Genomic DNA, 11289 nt, shown 5'->3' on the forward strand with positions numbered 1-11289 from the left:
CCAAGCACTCCCTATTTTCTCCCACTTTTTCAGAAACCCCCTGCTTATATATACTGTCTGTTCCGCCCGTCTGCACCAATCTAGGTTAGTTTTGCATTCTCTTACTGTCGGCAGGTCTACCGCCCTCCATTTCCTTGCTACATTGCGCTTAACCTCCCCCAAGGCCAGTGCCACCCATCGTTTCGTGTATTTAGGCCAGTCTTACTCTACGGCTATTATAAGTAGGGCTCCCGGTTTTATGGTATATATTTTTTTGACATTTCCGTCTGTATTTAACCATATTTTTTTTTTTTGCTAATTTTATCTGTATTTATCCATATTTATTTAGGGGTTTTTGGAAAAATGAAGCTGAAATTAGTATATTTCCACATTTAACGCAAAATATGCACTCATGGTTGAGTGCCTGCCAGGTTTCAATGCTGTGAACACCCGCAAAAGATAAATCAATGCACTAAGATGAAGTATGCAGATTTCAGTATCAACCTTGCTCATATCTACTGCTGTTAAAGCCTCTTTACTGAAATTCCTTTCTTTTCTAACCCTCTTACCTATCAATCCACGCAGCTATTGGCATGGCAGTCATGACGCACAGTATTTAAAATTACTCAAAAAGCCACCCAATTTCTGTTTTTATCCACATTTAAAAATAAATACAGAAAAGAAAATAAATGTTTTCTGTCTGTATTTATCTATAAAAACGGAAAACAGGGAGCCTTAATTATAAGTAGCACCCATTTTGGCGACAAGTGTACCTCAACTTCAGTAACTGCTTTTAGGACCTCCCCTACTTTATCCCAAAATACTTGCAATTTTGGGCAATCCCCAATGAGGTGGTACCAGGTTCCCTCCAATCCACACCCTCTCTGACATTTTGCATCTTCACATCTCTTCATGCGATAGAGCGCCGTTCTGGGGTAGTATACTCGGTGCAGGACCTTTAACTGTATTAATCTAAATCTAGCCCTGATCGCAACTTCCCTGGGATCTTGTAGCTCTTCTATCTATTCTTCATCTTCAAGCTGACCCATGTTCCCCTCCCAGGCCGCCCTCAGTGAAATCCATGTCTCAGAAGCATAATTTTTTTTTTATATATCAGGGAAATGGCTTTTTCAAGCAAGGGTTCGTCAGTATCCTGTCTTCTTAGGCCGCAGTTTTTACCAGCGTTTCCCATTCTTTGATATGGGCACATACAGCATGTCCCAGCTGTAGGTATCGTAACCACTCCCCTTTACCAATTTCGTAATCTGACTGCAGGGCTGCGAACGTAATATATGCTTGACCCCTCCATACATCCCCAAGTGTTTCGATGCCTAAAAGTTCCCATCTTGTAAAACTCTTTAATTTGTTCACTGATTTAAGCCCAGTATCTACCCAGAGTGGGGTCCTCCCAGTTAACTTATTCTTCCATCCTAAGAATTTCTTGTGCGCCCGCCAGGCCAAAGCAACAGTCCGGGTGTGGTTTAGTGTGCTGCTCGCCAATCGTGTAGTATAGAGCAGTGACGTGAGTCCTCCTTACCCGCCGTGAATCTAGCTACTCTGTAGGCCGGTTCCGACCATTCTGCAATCATCCATCTATTCACCGTCACTAGTTGGGCTGCCCAGTAGTAGCTACGAACATTTGGGATTGCCAGTCCCCCATCATAGACTCCTCTTTGCAGTTTGTGGAGCACTATCTGGGGTGCCTCCCTACCCCACAACAATGCTCGCAATTCAGCTCCACCCTTTGGAAGTACAACTGGGGCACCTCGTAAGGAGTATTCTGTAGAGCATATAACAGCTGAGGGAAAGTCATCATTTTAAACAACGCTGTACGCCCCATCAGGGTGAGGGGTTGGGTCAGCCAATGCTTGGTGTCCACTGTTAATCTTTCTAATTTTGTACCAAGATTGCGGTGATAGATTCCTGCCTGTTTCTTGTTACATATATATTCCTAGATACTTGAACCCTTCAGTTTCTATCGGGAACGTGCATCTGGACTTTAACTCTGGGGCGCCCCCTGCCAAGGGGGAAGAGCAATTATTTATTTTGATTAGTTTGGTAACTTGAAAATTCCCCATATATTGTGAACATCTGTAGTATTCTGTCTGGTGTGGCCTTCTCACATACAGCAGGACATCGTCAGCATATAGGGAAATGCGTTCTACCCATCCATCCCCAATCGGTATTCCCCATTGTTAGACCTGGGCACCTTGGCGTGGGTCTCCCTTCCATTTTTTGCTGTTGCCTCATGTGTTTTTGCTGGTGTTAGATGCTTTGGGCACTGTGCCACTGCTATCCAGTGCCACAGTGCAAGTGCTGCCTATTGTAAATTGATGTATGGATTAGTGATTCCATGATTGGCTAGTTTGGTTTACCTGTCAGATCCTAGTACAGTGCACCAAGAGTGCCCAGGGCTTCTAAACCAAATGCTGCTGGTGGGCTTGCAGCACTGGTTGTGCCACCCACAGAAGCAGCCTGTAAAAGTGTGTCTCAGGTCTGCCATTGCCGAGCCTGCATGCAGTCTGGTACTGCCATGTTGACTGGGCAAGTGCACCCACTTGCCAGTCCCTAAACATTCACTTTTTTAGGTCTCGCTGAGCTCAGCGCATGCGCTGGCTCGGAAAGACATTTTGTATGTGGGATTTTCAAAGTGCTGCTGGCTGGCCTAGCGCTTGCGTTCACGCGATCGTGCACGCGCGCAGCCGGCCGCCAGTAGCACTTTGAAAACTGCTTTAGTGTGTCATCGCGATCACTTTCGCTTTCAGAGCGATCGCGATGACTTTCGCTTTTATGGCCGCGTGGCGTTTCTTTTACTGCCACGCGGCCAATGCTTATTTAGCCTTTTCTCCCCTTTGTTTCCTCCAGGCACTCCCTTGCTACCCGTTTTTTCCTCGCTTCCTCCTCGTTAGCTGCTATGTTTGTCTCCTATTACCTTGCTCTTTCTCCTCACTTCCTTGTCGTCTCTCTTTTCGCGTCCAGTGCAGAGTTGGCGTCACTCTGTTTGTTTGCGTTGGTGGCAGGGTGTTATGAAAGGGGCACGGTGGTCTGCCACCGCATATGTTGTCTGGCACCCTGCTGCTACTGCAACAACAGAGGGCGACTTCGCCCCCTATAAGTGGCGTTTTGTGAAGTTGTTTTTGCATAGCGCATTGATCGCCATGCCCTTGGCCCGTGGGCACTGGGGCTGGAACACGTTAGCCTGGGAATGCCCTGTCTCCCAGTTTGTACTGGCTCGAAACATTGACAACACGTTTTGAATTTAATGCCCTATGTTATAAATTGGAACTTCTTGAGAAAAATGCTGTTGTTGAATTACACAAGAGGACGTACTTACAATATCAAACTTATGCAATTATCGCAATATTGTTTCCTATCGCTGTTTGTCTGATTTGATGACAGCCCGAGCGCCCTGCACATCAGTCATCAAAAATTGCTTCCATGTGTTATCTGAATTATTTTTTTTATATCGAAAAAGACTCAGGAGCAGTGAAGTTTCTGCAAAGCAGGCTCTCTCCCTCAGAAAGAAATCAGTGCTCTTCGGACACGTTGCTGTCAGATGGGTGATATCTGACTCTGTCTCGGGGACTTCACAGAGAGGGACAAAGCGAGGGGACGAATTGGCCTGAAGTGAGTGAGTGAATGGGAGAGGGAGAGTTTTGTCTGAGTAAACCTATGATTAGGGAGGGGGAGGTCAAGCCCATATTCCGACAGACTGCTTTCCGTATGCACACTTTTCCTAAAACACATCTCTCATATCATATCATTCTTTTTTACTGTCCTCACACACACTCATGCTCTCTCACCCCACCCTTCCCCGCGTCTCTCCTTTCCCTGCTAACCCCTCGCTCCTTCCCTCCTAATCCTTTACAAAGCACTTTTTTCTAGTTCATTCTCACTGGCACCTTGTCAGTCTGCTCGCCCTGTGCGTGTGCTCACTAATTCTACTTCAGCAACTGAGTAAAACAATTATTCATGTTACATCTCTGTACAAGGAACGCTTCTGCACTTGGAGTCACATGCTGCTATCAGTTTATTTTTATTCTTAGTTAAAATATAATGAAACCTCTCCACTTTCATTTATACATGTTGTGTTAGACCTGTCAGCCCTAGGGTGGTCTTCCCCTGTATTTTTGCCCTTGCCTCATTTTTTCCACTCTCCTTTTTGTGTTGGACTTAGGTCTCCGGGCGCCTTTTCATTGCCAATCAGTGTTAAGGTGCAGGTGCTCCCTTCCCCTAAGATGGCTGCCACAGGCCCCTGCTACTGCGGAGTGGCCTTTCTAGTAGCACCCTAGCTGCCAGGAGCTGGCTGGGACCCTACAACAATGTTGCGACACCAGCCCGCCTTTTTTGGTCCTATAGTTAGAGTGGGGAAGCTCCTGGAATGTGCTGGAACCTTCTAGAAGGGAGGTGGGGTTTTACTTTTGCCGCCTTAGAGAGTGGTCACCTGACCTAGGGCTACTTAAGAGAGGGAGGGAACATTTTTTAGTCAGTTGGGGCGACGCAGACCTGGGTGAACCTACGCAGGAGTTTTAGGCGGTAGGGCCTAGTCAGGGACCTATGCCTCTGAAAGTGACAGGGCTTCGGTGCTGCCTTTTAAGTGAGTGAGGGATCCTGTACTAGCCCACTGATCTGCCCCAGCGGGAGGGGAACCCAGGGGCAGCTTACCAAGCCGGACTAGGAGGGAACTAGTCACCAACTCAACCTACCCCCCCCCCAAGGAACAGAACCCCTAAGGGCGCCAGAGCCAACTGCGCCACTAAGATAACTGAGACTTATTGCTGAAACTTACTGCTGAGGCTTATTGCGGAAACTTTTCACGCCTTACTGCTGGACTGCTGGGGGATCGACCAGGTACGAGCGCTGTGACACCCCTGGGCTCCCTGACCTTGCTGGAGTTCCACCTAGCCAGTCCTGCTACGGGCGCTGGGCGCCGAAATCACCATCACCCCCCGTAATTACTGCCCTCCCACGTTGAGGGGGATCGGAGGTGTACTCACCGCTGCGGCCCAGGGCTGGAAAACCTGCCCCAGTCATCGCCGGGGCCCGCGGAGAAGCCCAGGGCCCCGCCGCTGCCGTCGCAGCCGAGGAATCACGGCCCCCCAGGGCGGAGAAGGCCGCCGGGACGCAGAGAAGGCCTCGTTGGGCCGAGACGCCTTACCGCGGCCGCGTAGGCCTGAAGCCAAGAACCCCAGTCACCTGACGGGGGCAGACTGCCGAACGCCACCCCCGCTGCTGTGCCAGTGGTCCATTGGGCCACGCCCCCGCAGACCGCGCTGTCATTGGCGGCTGCGGGCGCGGGCCCCTGAAGCTTCCGCGAAGCCGTCGCTGACTCCCACGGGGCTCCCCGGACGCGTCTGACCCGATCGGGAGCCCCGCGCTTTGCCCCCTAATTCCTGCGCTGGTTCATCCGGCGGAAGAAGCCTGCGAGGGAGGCCGGAGATCGCCGCGAGGTCCCAGCACGTGGGGAAGAAGGCCAACAACCAGGTAATCTCCGGGGAGGAGGGCGGGAGGCCCCCGAGGCCCGGAGCACACCCATCCCCCGGGGAGATCCCACGCGAGGCCTCAACTTACCCCCGAAAGTGACAGAACGGGGCCCCTGACCTTCGCGCTGTGCCTGAAAGACCCAGGCGGGTGGGAGCGCTTGGTGGAACTGGCCTATTAAGTGCTACGGAGACACTGAGTGCTACGTCCTGCTTGAGGGAAGCGCTATTGGAACACTGAGTGCTACGTCCTGCTTGAGGGCCAGATTTGGGATGCTGTGGTTCTCATCCAGGGGATACTCATCAATAGTCATAATCTATGAATAATCCCCGCCTATGTGCGGGATCCCGGAGCATATAGAAAATACATATATATACATATGTGAAAACAAATACATGCAGCCTAAAAGGTTCAAAACATGGCAATGCTGTAAATTACATATGTTTGCATAGTAGTGCCCCCTAACCCGTAAGGAAAAAAGGAAGCATCAGGCCAATTATAACACAGCACTGCTTTATTGCCATAAAGCAAACTTGTAATTGTAGGCATTCGCCTGTAGGCTGCAGTAGACTTTCAAGAAACAAAGAAAACTGACACTTTGCCTTTAAGGCATTAGAGTAGGGGGACCGTGCCTTTAAGACCTGCATGAGACCCCCTGCTCCCATGATGCACTACAGGTGGCAGTTGGGCCAGTTCTTTTTTCCGGCTCCTTCTGTGAGGATCCTGGAGCTTGAGCTCTTCAGTTTTTGACTGAAATTTTTAAAAATACAGCTTTTTCAAGCAATTTTCGACGATTTCTGGCTCTTGAGGGCTTATTCTGCTGGTTTCCAGCAAAATTTCGAATTTTTTCCAGTCAGAATACCTCCTTTATTTAGGAAATGCCCTTCTTGTGGCAATAAGATGGCACTGGCGGATCCACACTCTGTGTGTATTGTGTGTTTGCCAACTGAACACGATCCTGACCGGTGTCCCCACTGCCAGAAGTTCTCCAAGCGCACTCTGAGGGATAGAGAGCGCATTAAACTACATGCTCAGCTGGAGAAGGAAAGAAGCCGTCGTGAAGGCGATCATTCTTCCTCAAGACCACCTTCTTCAACTACACAATCGCAAAAACGGCGACACACCAGCTCTCCTGACTCCAGAAAGACCAAGGTTCCAGGAGATTCGTCGTCGACGTCGAATGTACCGTCGAAAAAGCAAAGGACAACTTCGGCGTCAAGGGATTCATCTCACCGTCGAGATTCTCCGCCGCACAGAAGTAAGTCGGCATCGAGGCGCAGTCCTTCGGGCTCGAAGGCTGCTAGTCCGGTGAGATCTGGACTGTCTCCGTCGACGTCGAGGCTTCCGTCGACGTTGAGACACTCTCCGCCGCCCTCGAGGGGGTCAGCGTCGAGAGATGCGGCGACTTACGTTTCGCCGCGAGTGGGCCGGTCGCCGTCGAGGTATACCCCTACTCGGCGACATGGAAGGTCGACGTCGAGTTCACCAAGTCGACGCCGTGAGAGGTCGAAGTCGCCAAGTCGATGTCGTGAGAGGTCGACGTCAAAGTCGCCCAGTCGACGTCGTGAGAGGTCGACGTCGAAGTCGCCCAATCGACGTCGTGAGATGCCGACGTCGATGTCATCCAGTCGATGTCAGGTACCTGGGAAGAGGATATCGACGTCAATGTCTCCGCGATCGGCGTCGAGACCGCCGTCGAGGCCAGAACGCCATACCCCACACTTGCCGATGGTGACGCAGATGTCGTCGACGTCGAGGGGTTCGACGTCGAAGTGTAGAGCTGTAGCGCCCGCGGAGAGGTCTAGATCTTCAGGAGAGCAGTCATCATCTCTGGGACTGCACATCGTGCAAATCTCTCCGGATGGGTCGCCTAAGGCCCCAGAGAGGTTCGAACTGTCACCTCGCTGGTTGAAGGATGTGGGCGCAGGCACATGTCGAAGTCCTGGATCGGACTACTCCTGCACGTATTCTCCATCACGGGTCTCCCCGCGCAGGAGTAAGTCTCCTCCAAGGAATCCAAGGCCGCCCTCTCCGCGCAGGTCTCGATCCAGGGACCGCCGCTCCGCACACTGACGACCAAGATCTCCGTCAAAGCGCAGATCACGGTCCAGGGCTCACCATAGCGACCGCTCCCACAAGAGGCGACGCACCAGATCGTCCACTGGGACTTCATCCACAAGGTCCTCGGTCCGGGACTACTCTCCTACCTTTTCCTCTACACCTCCATTGCGAGTGTCACCGGTGGATGACATCGCTACTTTCTCGGACGTCCTGGGTAGAGGTGCGCAGAAATTGAACATCACGTTGCACATTCCTCAGGCACCCACTTCAGTTATCTTTGATACTTTGCATCATCGGTCGGCGCCCAGACCTCTGCTCCCTTTGGTGCCAGGATTGTTGGAGCCAGCTATGGCCACGTTCCTCACTCCGGCTACGGCGGGCTCGGTACCGTCAAGAATAGCGAAGAAGTATAAGGCTCCTGCTGAGGATGCTTTGTTCTTGAGGGCGGACCCGCCAGCGGACTCAGTGATCGTGGCAGCGGCTATGAAGTCCCACTCTGCCTCAGTGTCATCTTCTGTCCCCCCTGAAAAAGACAGCAAGCTGATGGATTCTAACGGCAGGAAGATGTGCAACACTTCTGCCTCGCACATGAAGGTGGCTAGCGCTTCAGCCCTGCTGGGGCGGTATGATCGTTCCCTGTGGGATTCCCTCGCCAGATTCGCGGAGAAGGCGGGCTGGTGGCCAATCAAATCATCAGTGCGGCTGCTAATGCCTCGGACCTCGCCGCACATGGCTACTCGCATGGCGTCTGCTCTCGGCGTTCGGCCTGGCTGAGACTAACGGGCCTCAAGCCTGACGCACAGAAGAGGATTCTCAATCTGCCCTTTAACGGATCATCATTATTTGGGGCTCATGCGGATGACCAAATGAGCAAGATGAAGGCAGAGTTGGACACCGTGAAGGCTGTGGGGCTGGAAAAGCGCAAGGAATTCCGAAAGCGTTTTCGACAGGGCGACAAGCGTGCCTTTCATCAGCGCGTTCAAACACCCCAATGGTCCTCCCAAAATCAACAGAGGTCCCAGTTTCAGCAAAGGGGTCGGGCAGAGGAAGAGGAAATGCGAAACAGCAACAGTCCTCCACCAAACAGCCCTCAAAGCAGTGAAATCTTACTTCCTCCGCTCTCGTTCGCGACTCCGGTAGGAGGAAGTATCACTGTTCACCTGGCAGAGTGGGAAGCTATTACAAACGACAGATGGGTGCTGAATATTGTACAGCATGGCTACTTGCTGAGGTTCAAGTCTCCCCCTCCGCAGGTAGCCCCACGGAGGCAGCCACTCCCTCAAATCCAACACCAACTTTTAAAGGACAAAGTAGCCACTCTCCTCTCCAAGAACGCCATAGAGGAGGTTCCAGCCAGGCAGAGAAATCAAGGAGTGTACTCCCGGTATTTTCTTGTTCAAAAACGAGGAGCAGTCAGAGAGTACAGACCCATCCTCGATCTCCGCCTACTCAACGGATTTGTCAAAAAAGAAAAATTCAGAATGCTGGCACTGCACCAGATCTTCCCACATCTTCACCAGGGGGACTGGATGTGTGCCATCGACTTACAGGATGCATACTTCCATATTCCTGTCTCAGCGAAACATCGAAAGTTTCTCAGATTTCAGATCTCTCGCCGGCATTATCAATACAGAGTTCTGCCATTCGGCCTCAAATCCGCACCACGAACATTCTCAAAGTTCATGGCGGTGGTGGCTGCTTTTCTCCGCAAGCGGAAGATATTCGTCTACCCATATCTAGACGACTGGCTCTTGAAGAGTTCCACTCCTGCTCGACTCCAGAACCATCTTTCGTTTTGCCTCAACCTTCTACACTCGCTGGGCCTTCAAGTCAACTACAAGAAGTCGGTCCTCAATCCCACTCAGCGGATCCACTACCTGGGCGCCTCTCTAGACTCCGCAAGGGCAAGCGTGTGTCCTTCGGAGGAGAGGTTATCTTCCATGCTTCAGAAAGGCCGCACACTTCTCAGCACGGCATTTACCACAGCCAGACAAGTGTCGTCTCTTCTGGGGTCGATGGCTTCGTGCATTTACATTGTGCCCAATGCACGTCTTCACATGCGTCCTCTGCAACAAGAGCTAGAGGATCAGTGGTCTCAGAGGTCCGGCCCTGGGAAGATCCCATCGCCCTTCATCAAGCTGCCAAAGACTTCATCCGGTGGTGGATGAAGCGCTCCCATCTGCTTCACGGCGTCCCTTTCCATCAGGCGCCTCCGACACAGACAGTGGTCACAGATGCCTCCATGCAGGGCTGGGGTGCTCATATGGGCCAGCTTCAAGTACAAGGTCTCTGGTCCGACATCGAACAGAGTTATCACATACACTTCTTGGAACTACGAGAAGTCCACCTAGCTCTCAAGTCCCTGTATCCGTCCCTGCAAACCAACTATGTTCAGGTTCAGACAGACAACACCACAACTATGTTCTATCTGAACAAGCAAGGAGGCACCAGATCGCGGGTCCTGTCTCTGGAGGCCCAGTCCATCTGGAGATGGCTTCTGGCGAGAAACCTGTCGATCGTTGCTGTTCACCTGCCAGGGACCCTGAATGTGCAGGCAGACGGCCTCAGCAGAGACTTCGTCGAAGCGCACGACCAGGTGCTCAACGAAGACGTCGCTCACGAGATCTTCCGGTTGTGGTGAATACCGGACATCGATCTTTTCGCAGACGCGGCAAACAAAAACATGCCCCGTCTTCGCCTCCAGGTTCCCTCAACGGGGGTCGCAGGGGAACGCACTTTTGATCAGCTGGTCGAGGACATTGCTATACGCTTTTCCTCCTCTCCCTCTCATCCCGGCTGTGATACAGAAATTCTACAGGGCCAGGACTCGGATGATCCTAATAGCCCCGGAGTGGCCCCGTCAGTGGTGGTACCCGGATCTACTCCAGCTGTCGGAAGTACCACACAGGAGGTTGCCTTGCCTACCGAACTTGCTGACCAAGGACAGGGGGAGAGTGTTTCATCCCAATCTCCCCTCCCTCCGCTTGACGGCATGGCTCCTGAATTCATCCAATACGGACATTTAGATCTTCCTCCAGACTGTATGAACATTCTCCGGGAGGCGAAGAGACCCTCCACTAGGAAATCTTACGCCTTCAAGTGGAAGAGATTCTGCATTTGGTGTAGAAATAACACCCTTGATCCGATCCGGGGTCAAGAACAGGTTATTCTCCCCTACTTACTGTACTTGGCGAAGTCTGGGTTAAAGTACTCTTCCATCAGAGTACACTTAGCTGCTATTACCGCCTATAGGAAGTCTCCTACCCAGACCTCATTCTTCCAGATGCCAGTGGTAAAGGATTTCTTAGAAGGGCTTAAGAAAGTTTACCCACCAGTGAGGTCTCCTTCCCCTTCCTGGGAACTTAACAACGTTCTCTCTAAGCTAATGGGAGTCCCTTTTGAACCGATTCATAAGGCGTCCTTGCAGCATCTGACCTGGAAGGCTGCCTTCTTAGTAGCCATCACTTCGGCCCGTAGGGTGAGTGAAATTCAGGCCCTCTGCTGCAAGGAACCTTACACTGTGTTTCATGCTAATAGGGTGGTGCTCCGTACTCATCCGAGCTTCCTGCCCAAGGTGGTCTCGGACTTCCACATTAATCAGGTGATCACATTGCCCACCTTCTTTCCTCAGCCAACCACTCCCCCGGAGAGAGCCTTACACTCTCTTGACCTCCGGAGGGTTTTGAAATTCTATCTGGCTAAGACCCTTCCACTTAGAAAGTCAGACAGGCTCTTTGTTAACTATGGGCCCACGAATACCGGGCTGGC

Source organism: Triturus cristatus, chromosome 4_1, assembly GCF_964204655.1.
Source record: "Triturus cristatus chromosome 4_1, aTriCri1.1, whole genome shotgun sequence".
In the NCBI taxonomy this organism is placed as follows: domain Eukaryota; kingdom Metazoa; phylum Chordata; class Amphibia; order Caudata; family Salamandridae; genus Triturus; species Triturus cristatus.